The sequence below is a fragment of the Nuphar pumila genome, chromosome 12 (genome assembly GCF_984573655.1).
Source record: "Nuphar pumila chromosome 12, dmNupPumi1.hap1.1, whole genome shotgun sequence".
Classification (NCBI taxonomy): Eukaryota; Viridiplantae; Streptophyta; class Magnoliopsida; order Nymphaeales; family Nymphaeaceae; genus Nuphar; species Nuphar pumila.
In genome coordinates, this window is record NC_143260.1 from 7,825,238 (window position 1) to 7,837,821 (window position 12,584).

A 12,584-nucleotide genomic window follows, 5' to 3' on the forward strand; every position below is an offset into this window, starting at 1 on the left:
CGATAATCCTGAGATGATGAGAGTTCTGATAATCCTGAGACGTTCGTCCAGATGAGAGTCCTTAACAATGATTATGGTAAGCGAGGTCCTGTTTCAAGCTAAAGGCCCAGGTTTGAATCTCTCTGCCATGTGGGGCTTAAGAGTAAGGGTCTGCTTAACCCCATATTGCCTTTAAAAAATTTTGTTTATTTTAAATAAAAAAAAAGATGTGTTTGTTTCTCATGAAACAAAGTAATGAAATTTTATACTTAATTACAATCGTATGTAAATATGTCATACTCTATTGATAATATTTTTTATAGTATTTAAAATTCATAATGTTTATAGGTTATTTTTTAAATCCAAACCTACCATATTTTCCAACGATTTTATCTGAAAAATTGCTTCTTATCACAAAGAGTCGATGGTCATAAAAAATACCATCCATCGAGAATATACAGAGATTTGTAACCTCGTTATTGTATTGCAGTAATAGTGACTTAAAACGGCAATAAAACTGCTGTCATTTTCTAATTAGATATCCAAGTTTTTTCGTATTTTTCATCGTTTGTTGGCAAAAAAACCTTAACAAAAATAAATAAATTTAAAAACTCATGAGAGCACAAGTGAAAAGAGCAATAATTAAAAAAATGCAAAGTTCACGAAAACAAATTTTCCTTGAGATTTATCTTAAAAACTTGCATGACACTTTGTACTTTTAAAACTAGTGATTATCACGATATTTTCATGGCATTTTCTGAAATATCGCGATATTTGTCACTATGATATTTGTAGTAACTATATTACCACAAACTTTTGTCATTAGCTCATCATTACGCTACATGGACATCTTTGGAGGGTTCGTAAAGTAAACCGACACCCCAAATCAGTGTGACCTATGGGGCATGACTCTCAACAGAAGAATTTGTTTCTCTTAAAAAAAAAAGCCAAACAACACAAGAATTGGGCCCCAGTTTGAGCCAAGCTGGCGTAGAGAGTGCATTTTTCCAACAACAAATTCGCCAATTTTCATAGCCATCCTTTTCTTTTTTTGCTAATGCTTGCGTTTCAAATCACGGCTCTTTTAAATAATGTGTAATGGGGAGATTTTTTTAAGTGGGCTCGGTGCTCATGTACAATATCAAACTTGGAAAAGAACAAATAATCCATACGTAATGTGGGAACCACATTTCACTCAGAAACATGATTGCAAAAAGGTGTTTTTTTTCTCAGCTTTGACATGTCCAAATATTCCCTATCAGCATCCTTGAGATCAGATTGTTCTTCATCTTTTTCTCTCGCAAAGTTTAGGGAAATCTTGGTTTGCATCGGCAACGGGGAAAATGTAAGAACCAATTGTAAGAAGCCGCGTACAGTGATCAGATGAGGACGGATCGATGTGGAGCATGTTGATACGCTGATGATCTCCAAGACCGGGACCTAGCTAGTCACAGCCACTTCGGATGCATTGTGATCTCTCTGTTATTTTGTGTGTGAATATTAGTTTTTATGGAATGAGAGAGATCCCCTTATATTAACTAGGGGCTGGAATCTGTTTTCCTTTCTTTGTGAAACGCCCTGCATGATCCTTTTCATTTTCAACTGTTTACATGCAAAATAAATTTATTTACTTTAATTTTAATTAATTAAATATACTAAGTCTGTTTTCTTTTATTGTTTTGCAGGTCAGTTTCTTTGCATGAGAGGTGACCTCTCTCATGCATTCATGATTCTAAACCATTGAGATTGGCCCCTCTCAACGGTCCTAGATCCTCATCAAGGAGAAAATCATCCTTCCTAATAGAAGGATCAATTTTCAAGATGGTCATATCTCCCACTTGGCCATAAGCCATTTAGGGCGATTAGTGTTACAAAGCCTACTTTCACTCTTATGGGATTTTGTATTTGTACACTCACCACTTCGTATTCTATTTGCACATATTATGGATTTTAATACGAGCATCATGAGGATTGCTTTCACTTTAAGTAAACTATTCACTCATGATAATTTACTAATACCTAAGTCTCATTTGACTCACATATCTTATAAAATCATCCTCAATAATTGCCTTTGTTAATGGCTACCATGTCTGTCGAATATAGATAACTAACTAAGATTTCATTGTTCTTTATTATATCATGAATATATTGATATTTTACCTCAATATGTTTCCTCTTAGAGCTATCAACTTCAGAGTTCATCAGGCTTATTGCAGTATATTTGAACTGATTCATTCGAGATATCCAATTTTAACTTACTCAAGAAGCGACCAATCTAGATTTCAAAGGTTGCATCCATATTACAAGCTATATATTCAGTTTCTTGAGTATGCAATGTCACACAACCATGTTTCTTGCAATACCAAAAAGCAATACCACCTCTCAAAGTAAAAACATATCCAAAAGTGGATTTCTCATCATCAATGCTTCTTGCAAAATCAACATCAGAATAACCAATAACCTTTAGCTTTTCAGCTTTGTAACATAATTTAAGTCTCTTAGTTTTCTTAAGATGCTTAAAGATTCTTTTCACTACTTTTCCAATAAAGGATGTCGAGATTACTTTGTTATCTACTCACTATACTCACAATAAAGGTAATGTCTAGTCTAGTGCACAACTCAACATACATCAGGCTACCAACAGCCTGAGCGCAAGGGACTTTAAATTTTTTTGTTCATCCTTTGGACAATCATTCTAACTTTATTTCATTCCTTTCATAATAGGGATTAACTTGGTTTTACTGTTGTTCATTTTTATTTCTGCAAAATCAGCATCAAAATAACCAATAAGCTTTAGCTTTTCTGCTTTGAAACATAACTTAAGTCTTTAGTTCTCGTAAGATACTTAAAGATTCTTTTTACTACTTTTTAATAATGAATGTCAAGATTATTTTGTTATCTACTCACTAGACTCACAACAAAGCTAATGTATAGTTTAATGCACAACATAGCATATATCATGCTACCAAACGCTTGAGCATAAGGGACTTTAATTTTTTTTGTTTATTCTTTAGACAATCATTCTTACTTAATTTCATTTCTTTGATAATAGGGATTAACTTAGTTTTATTGTTGTTCATTTTAAATTTCTTCAAAATGTGGTCAAGGTATCCTTCTTGACTTAGGTATAACAATCTAAAGTGTATATCTCTTGTGATTTTAATTTCAAGCATGATAATGCTTTATCTAAGTCTTTTATCTCAAAACATGAAGATAGACAAGTCTTGGTTTTGATAACCATTTTCATGTCATTTCCTACTATGAGAATATCATCAATATATGAAGATAAAATGGTAAACTTACTCTCACTTTTTCTGACATGTACAGAGTAGTCTAACTTGTTTGCCACATAACTCATTTTGGTAATTGCCTTATAAAAGGTCATATATCAATGTCTGAGTAATTGTTTAAGTATGTACATGGATTTCTTTAACATGTACACCTTATTCTCTTGACCTCTTATAACAAAGCTCTCTAGTTGTTGCATATATTGTCTCTTTTAGCTCACCATTTAGAAAGATTGTTTTAAAATGCATTTGATGTTACTCAAGGTGAAAGAATACTACTAAGGCCAATATAATTCGAATAGAAGCAAACTTCACCACTGGAGAGTAAGTTTATTTATACTCAATGCCCTCACATTGAGTATATTCTTTTGCAACCAATCTTGCTTAAAATTTGCCAATGGTCTCATCAACTTTATATTTCTTTCTTATGACCCATTTGAAACCAATTGTCTTGTGTTCATTAGACAATGTTACTAGTTTTCATACTCCATTCTTTTTTATTGAGTTAATTCCATCCTTCATTGCTTCAATCCATTCATTGAATTCATGCAAACTAATCACATCTTGAAAATTGAGATTATCAATAGCTCCATCTAAATCAATGAAGTAACACAATTTCTCTGCTAAATACATATAATAATCATCCAAATAAGATGAAGGAACTATAAACCTTTTATGTTTAGTTATACACTATGGAGACTACTTGTCATCTACAACTGACTCTTGATCTTTTGTAAAAGGCACAAAGACTTTTGGTTCATTCAATGCCACACCATCATCATTTAAGATGTCAAATGATATATCTTCTTAATGATCAAATCTCTATTTCTTTTTATCTAGGAATTCAACATCTCTACTCGCTATAAAACCTTTTTTAGGGTTATACAATCTATACCACTTTGAACCTTTAGGATACCCAACAAAAATACACCTAAATGTTTAGTTGTATAACTTATCCCTTAGATGTCTAAGACTTAGAGCATGTGCAACTGAGTCAAATACGGTTTTCTACCAATCTATAACTCATATGGTATTATCTCAACAGACTTTGAGGAAACTCTGTTCAAAATATACATGACAGTATGAATAGCTTCTCCCCAATTTTTTTTGAAAGGTTCACATGTGCCATCATTGATCGAATCATATCCATCAATGTCCTATTACGTCTTTCAGCTATATCATTTTCTCAGAAGTATAAGACATTATAGTATCATGAGTAATATGGTTGTCACGATAAAAGGCTTTAAACTCATCTGAGTTGTACTCATCTCCTCGATCAAATCAAATTACTTTGATCTTTTTGCTTAACAATTCTTCTACTTTATACTGATATGTCTTGAACCCTTTCAAGGCCTCTGATTTCTTAGAAATAGATAAACATACCCATTTCTTGAATAATCATCTATAAAAGTAATAAAGTATGACTTTTTCTCGAGTTTCAACAGTCAAAGGGCTACAAATATTTGAGTGAACTATAGTCAACAACTGTCGTTTGAAAAAGGTTTCTTAGTCATCTTTTTAGTTATACAAGATTTACATCTGTCAAAATCCATGTTTTGAAGAGTGTAATATGCCTCGACTTATTATCCTTTTCATTTTATTAATATTTATATATCCTAATCTTAAATGTCACATATATGCATCAACATTTAAGGCACAATCATAACTAAAAGTATTCACTTTATTTATAGTAGAAGCAAATGCATCAAGACGAAACAAACAATGGTGGGGTCAAAGTGTCCAATGAGTTTCACTTGTCTATGTTTACCAAAAGTGATTTTATCTAGTCAAAAAAGGACTTCAAAATCCATCTTCACAAAATCAGCAACAGACACTAGATTTTTTTTCATGAAAGACACATACAACTCATTAGTCAATAATATACTATTGTCGTTAAAATACAATCTATACAACCAAATTTTTATGATGTCGCAATAGGTGTTGTTCTTCATATAGATCCTCTAGTCTCCTGCCTTCAGCTCTTGCATCTTCACATGACCCTCCTTAGTTTTGGTGACATGATCAGTTGAACTTGAGTTGACCCACCATTCAAGCAGGTCAGCATTACTCACCAATGACTCAAAAATCGTGCAAACAATCTCATGACTACCTCCTGGCTTAGCCATTGTATGCTTCTTTTATAAATTTGGGTAATTCCTCTTAAAATGCCCATGTTTTTTTCAATGAAAACAATTTCTTGTTGGTACAGGTTGTGGATTTTTCTTCTATATAAATCATCTTTATTGTTATTATTTTTAAATTTATTGGTTTTCTTAAAACCATGGGCCTTGGGTCAAAATCCTCGAGATATTGATGGTCCAGAGCTCATAGGCTGGATACTCATCATCTCGCTTTTCTTATCTTTGTTTATATGCTCTTGCTTCAGGGCAAGTTGTTGAGGAAGTTTGGTCAGAGTCAGATTTTTCTGATTCAACTTCATAGCAATAGCTACCATTCTCTACGATAAAGAGAGGCTAGACAAAATGATGAAAATCTGTATGCAATCAAGAATAATATTTTCTGCCACAACCACATATGTAGCCATGACAAGCATGCAATTAACATGCTTCACAACATCATCTAACTCCTTCATCTTGCAGAAATTGTACTACACCAAAAGCAATTGGATATAAGTCTTAGAAATTGTGTTGTACTTCTTTAGCGCTTTCATCGTCGTTTTTGCCAAATTTCAATCCTCAAAAACACGAAATGAGGTCATCTTGCATGAATGTGAGGATAGTTGTCTTTGCCAATATGTTATCCTCTATAAACTTAGCTAGATTCCTTTTATCATCTTCACTACCTTTATCTCCAAGCATTGGTTTATTCTTATTCAGGACATATAGTGTTTTGTTGTGAATAAGAAGATACTCCATCTGGTGTCAGCATATCCCAAAGTTCGTGCCATTGAATTTCTTAATCTTAAAAGGCTCAACCATAATAACTCAGTTTGCTATTTTTTCAACCTTTAAAAAAGGACAATTCTAGGATTAAATCAAAATTATTTTACTAGTATTATTTTTACTTTTTTTTGCAATTTTTAAAAGTTTTTGTCACTTTTTGTAATTTCAAAAAAGTTTTGTCCTTGTTCTGTAATATATTTTAACAAAACTCTTTTTCAACAGGTTTCTGGTACCAATCAGTAATTTTCTGTTACATTACTAGATTGAAAATAAACAGAAAATCTAAGTAATCAACTGAAAATAGCATGCAAACCAAGTACTAAAATGTAAATATGATGATTTTAGTACTAATCAAGAAATAACAAAACCTCAGGCAATAAACAAGAAATTATTAATAACAGAACTGATTTTCTTCAAAAAATAAAAAAACAAGGGGTTTCTGTAAAAGTAGGGGTATTAAAATGAGAGAGATCCCCTTATATTAACCAGGGGCTGGAATCCGTTTTCTTGTCTTTGTGAAACTCCTCCTATGATCCTTTCCTTTTCTAATCGTTTACATGCAAAATAGATTTATTTTATTTAATTTTAATTAATGTTAAATTAATTTCTTTTTATTGTTTTGCATGTCAGTTTCTTTGCATGAGAGGTGGGTCAACCTCTCCTGCATTTAGGATTCTAGACCGTGGAGATGGCCCTCTCAACAGTCCTAGATCCTCATCAAGGAGGAAATCCTTCTTCCTAATAGAAAGATCAATTCCCTAAATGGCCATATGGCCATAAATCCTTACACCAATAGATCCTCATCAGCCAAAGCAAAAATCATGAGGCATGTATTGGGATGTGGGCTTGAACCACTGGCTTGGTGAAGCCATGTGCTCTAACCAATTGAGTTATTTCAACCTTTCTCAAGTATAGGGATTTTTATAATCCTTGAAAAAAACCTCATTTATTGACCCCCCACCCACAAATCACACCTTGAAGTCCTCATGCCAATTGAGGAGTACATCCAACTTCAACCTTGCTGCAAGAGATGGGTTCGAACTTATGACGTTCTATCAACTTGGTGACATTCACAAGTAACCCCTACCAGCAGAGCCCTTGTGAACACTGATCTCTATTCACGTTATGGCCATGGCTTCTTTATGTACAAGCAACTACGGAAGATTGAACTAATTCCACTATAACTTAAAGAATAATGCCCCATTAATTCAATAACCCCTCTATAACCAGTAGATAGGGTACACAAGCAGTCATTAAATAACATTAATAACGATAGTAATAAGAGGGTTATAACATTCATAAATCGCATAAATTACACTTGATGGCTCATCATCCTGGCTGCCCATAGGGTTTTGTTTGTGACTCTATGATCATAATCTGGATCTAGTAATTAGATTTGATTAGGGGTGTCAACGGGTTGGGTTTGAGTGCAGCCTCCACATGAAATGCTGTCATATGATTGGTTATGACACTTAAGCATGACGCATAGCCACTCCCTGGATCTCGCTTTAAGAAGTGCCTTTTTTGTCCTTCCTCTTTTGACATTCATAATTTAGCTTAATTTTAATTTATTAAGTACCATTTTACCTTCTATTTTTTCTTCACCGTCCACCATCCTACAAATTTCTGATCAAAATGTAACGAAAATTAAAGTTTCAATTTTAGATGTTTAAACCTTGCATTTGAGAAACTAATGTACTTTTTGTAGAAAAACAACCATTCAACATCAAATTAAGTACCAACAGGGGCTCCAGCTGTTTGTAAGAGCAGTGTGTTCAAGACACCATGTGATATGATGGGATGTTGCAAGTTCAAACCCCGCTGGAGGTAGTTGTATAACTGCCGGTTGTACAGCCACCAGTAGCCGGTAGGGCTTGACAGAGACTAATTAGATGGGCTCAACTCAATAATGCAAAAAAAAAAAAGGGATCGTATCAACTTTTGGCAAGTTCACATCATATTTTAAACTTTTAGGATTGGCCAAATCGGAAGTATGAGCTGGAAGTCTACATAGGACAAGGCTTATATGCCACAAAAGATTCAAACAAAACTGCTGAACTTTCTACCACCGTAGAAAAATACCAAACACCCAATCATAGTGACAAACGTTAAAAACGGCAAAATCTGGTTTTTCAAAAACTTGCGAGAATTTGAAAATCTGGCATTTTTTCTGCAAAATCTCGGCAATAAAAAATAAATTAAAAATAAAAAATTTATCTTTTATAAGAAAATATTAATAAAAATTATTTAAAAATAAAAAGACAGTTTTTTCATGATAAATCGCAGTTTAAAACATAAATATCACGTTTAAACCATGGTATTTATGTTTTTTCATAAATCTCACAATATTTTGAAATTTTTGCAAGAACTGTTTTAAACTTTCAGGCAATTTCTTGCCATATTATCGTGAGATTTTCATAAATCTCGCAATATTTGTCAATATGCACCCAATAACTTGTGAGACCCTTTGATTTCTTTTCTTTTTTCTTTTTTTGATAATAAGGAGAAAATACGGTTCTGGTTTATGAGCCCACGTTGATCACGGTCCGCGGTGCTGTTTCGTTGTGCCTATGGTGTAAAACTCCATGAGTATTTTTTCAAGGCAACGGGGGATAGTCTTCCCTCTTAACTTTAAGACAAGTATCGAACTCGCGATGTCATTAAACTTGAAAGTCTTTAACTAACCCACCTAGCTAAGTGTACAGAGCCCTTTTGGCAGCGTGGGAGCCAGCATTTCGCCAAGACCAAGCTTGATTTTTCTTAAGATTGTGCATTCCGTTTTTCTAAAATAGAAAAAAAAAGGCTTACCCAGACGGAGAGCTACAACCCTTAAACCTAAGTAGGGGCATATTGAATGGGATCTTTTTTTTCTGGATGTCCCGCAGATGAGGCCTCCAACGCAAGTGCCTTCATGCCTTCGATCCGACGGTCCACATTCTCCCACTTGGCAGGCTGATGCATTTCGACATTTATCAACAAACCAATATATTAAGCCCAAATTAGTAGCTCAGTGGTAGAGCGGTTGTCTTGCAACTGATTAGTTGTAGCTTCGAAAAGAGTTTTTTTTTTCATGCTCATAGCTTCCAAACGATTGATGACATTGGTCAACCCTTCCTTTCATGAAAGATCTTATTTGGCCTGATCGTCCTATTGACCACTAAAAATAGGTCTTTGGTTAATCTTAAATACATTTTTTTTTATATTTATACAAAGAAACCACCCTCAAAATCAAAGACGTATGAGCGCTAGCTCTGCATAAAGTACTTAAGATCACTGTCTTGGCAATGAGCTTACCTTCATGAAGTCCTCGTGAATCGGCTGGTGTAAGAGATAAAGATCAAGGGATTTGAACCTAGACCGCCTGTCTAGCTGCTTAAGTCCCCTCATCCCACTGAGCCAAACCCTTTTGGGGCTGTTGCCCTTACGTAATCATAAAGTTCTGCCAATCAACAAATTGGACTCCGCTCATTTTATTTTTTTTGAAAGGCAAGCTGGGGTTAGGCAGACCCCTACCAGATATCTCATAAGCCCGGCAGACTGATGCCAACCTAGGCCTTCAGCTTGGCACAGGACCCATCTTACCACATGGGACTCCCGCTCATATTACCACTCAGCGATTCACCCCGTTTCAGAGACCATGTTTGAAAAAATCAAAGCCCCAAGGCAACTAGCCACTGCCCCGGTGGCACACCCAAACTCAATGGTCAAAATTGCATCGGACCCAATCGATTCAGGAAATTGGCTCATTTAGATTCTGAACCGAAATCAACTAATTTTTAACCAAAATGAAACATGCCATATATATATATATATATATATATAAAACCATTTTGACCGATTTGGTACGGGCTTAAAGACTCAAACCGAGACGGAGAATATGGTGGGGGCATGCCGGACCGTAAAAAGCGAACAAGCAGCCAAATCAGAACCGGAAGAACATTTTTCGACCCCCAAGCATCCCGACAAAAAGGGTTCGGTGGGAAGGGGAAACGTGGAGAGGCTCCAACCGTACACGTCCAAGTAAGATCCTCCAAGGTACTGCGGCGAATGGTAGTGGGGCTGAAAAAAAGTGAGGGCGAGGGAACGCCACGTTTCGAGGCAGACCACGTCGGCTACTGTGGGTCCCACCTCGTGGCCCTGAGAGCAACCAGACACTGCTACCCCGCATGTGGAAGCGAAAAGAAAAAAAATATGAGAGAAAGAGAGGGCGTACAGAATATTATAGTAGGCAGGTTGGTGCACTTTTTCAATGGACGAAAGTACCTTCATGACCAAAATGCACTCAAAACATACGGCCACGTCCACGCGCGAGTGAAAGTAATTAATGGATGAGAAAGGTGAGGAGGTAGCTTTATTGTTGAATGACAGGAATCCCTAAAAAGGGGCGTCAGTTACACCTCACCCTCGAAGGAAGCCTCTCTTTATTCTCTCCTTTCAAAAAGACACTCTGAGGAGAAGTGACTGCTTCCTGGTTAGGGGAAGTGACTGCTTCCTTGATAGGGGTGGGCATTAGGACTGGCTCGGTCGGTCCCGTTTGCTAACAGGCCCAGCTTTAGTTAACGGGCTCGAGTTTGAATAGTAGCCCATGACCCAACTCATTGGTCCAATGGGCCAACCTGAACCAGATCGGACAGCCCAAACCCAACTAATTAAATAATTAATAAAAATTAATAAGTTTTCGTGTACTCAACTAATTATTTTTTTAGTTTTTATAAAATTAATGCAACTAATTAAGTAAATAATAATAGTTATTAAATTAATATGCAATTAATTATTTTTATTTTTAATAATTAATAAATAACTCAAGCCCGTCAAGCCATCTTGATAGCCCGCGAGATGACTTGGCCCCGGTCCATGTATATAACAAGCCGAGCTTCAACTTGGTAGTTAACGGACCCAAACTTAGCCCATGACAAGCTGGGTGAACTTGGCCTCTATCGGGGCTGCACGGCCAATTGCCCACCCCTGGATAAGATGTTACCCAAGGCAAAATGGATACAACAAGTGATGTCTAAAGCGAGTATATAAAGTAATATAAAGCATAAAATATAATTCATTTTTGAAGTAATATTGTAAAAGCATAGGAAAAAACAAAAAGAAAAAAGAGAAGAAAGAAAAAGTAATAATAATAATAATAACAATAACATTAAAAACACAAAAAACAAAGACAATGCGAAAAGAAAACGTGTGGAAAAAGATACAGAAGCAACTTGGGAAGCAAGTTTCTCCCATGCTTCCCACTTTGGAAGCGTTCTTCAACCCCCCCTCCCCACCCCCCACAACACCAGGGAGATGCTTCAAGTAATTATGTTTATGTTTTTTTTTAACGCAAATTGGGCTTAGGCAGACCCCCCCCCACACACAAGTTACACAATGGATAAGGTGTTTTGACTTAAGTTTTATCTGTTTTGGAAGAGGACTCGATGACACAATTTTTTATTATTTTTTAATCAATAAAAAACTAAATTTTGATATTTCAGTATAAAAAATACAATTTTTATTTAAATAAAACCTTAAAATATAAAAAACAAAAATAATAAAATAACATTAAAATATAGTTCATATGCATCAAATGTCTGTGTCGATGTAGCTGTACCAAAGGATTCACATGTTAAAAGTGGTAGGTTGTGAGAAAAAAAATAGGCTCACTTGTGCCAACATGACATTTTTTCACCATCATGATTTGATATTTGTTTCATTCATAGTGTAAAAGGATAAAAAAAATGCTAACTTAGCAGCTTTTCATGAAAGTGCATGAAACAAATAATCATCAGAAAATTGCTCGATATCTAACAGCCTAGTAGGGTACACAAACAGGTCCACAATCCTTTAATAGAGCCTGCCTGGATCCAATGTGCTTGGACTCTATGGATCTGACTTGGTCACTGTCATAAACAATGTTATCACGTATCAGCCTGTATCGGCTGATACACATGGTATCCGCAGAAAATTGATACGCCCTGAATCGACTATTATTTAAATAAATGCAAAAATACTAATTTTTTATTTTTTTATTATCTTAATAGTTTTAACATGTGTCACGTTATAATTGACACATAATATTTTTTATTATTTTTTGACCGAAACAAAACTAATCACTTGAGTATCTATATCAGCCTATAAAACTGAATCGGTAGGCCAGATTCAGGGCCGATACCGATACTCACAACATTGGTCATAAGAAGTACTCAATGTCGCAAGTCTCGTTCTCAGAAAATCTAGCGATATTTTTGAAAACCAAGAAAAACTTTAAGCAAATAAGGCATATATGGAGATATAACTTAAAATATATACAATATAATAAAATGTAAAAATATTACAAAACTGCCTTTTATGACATTAACACAGCTATAAAAACAAAATATTTTATGAACAAGTAATATTTTGAAAATATAATGTTTTTGGGGGTATTATA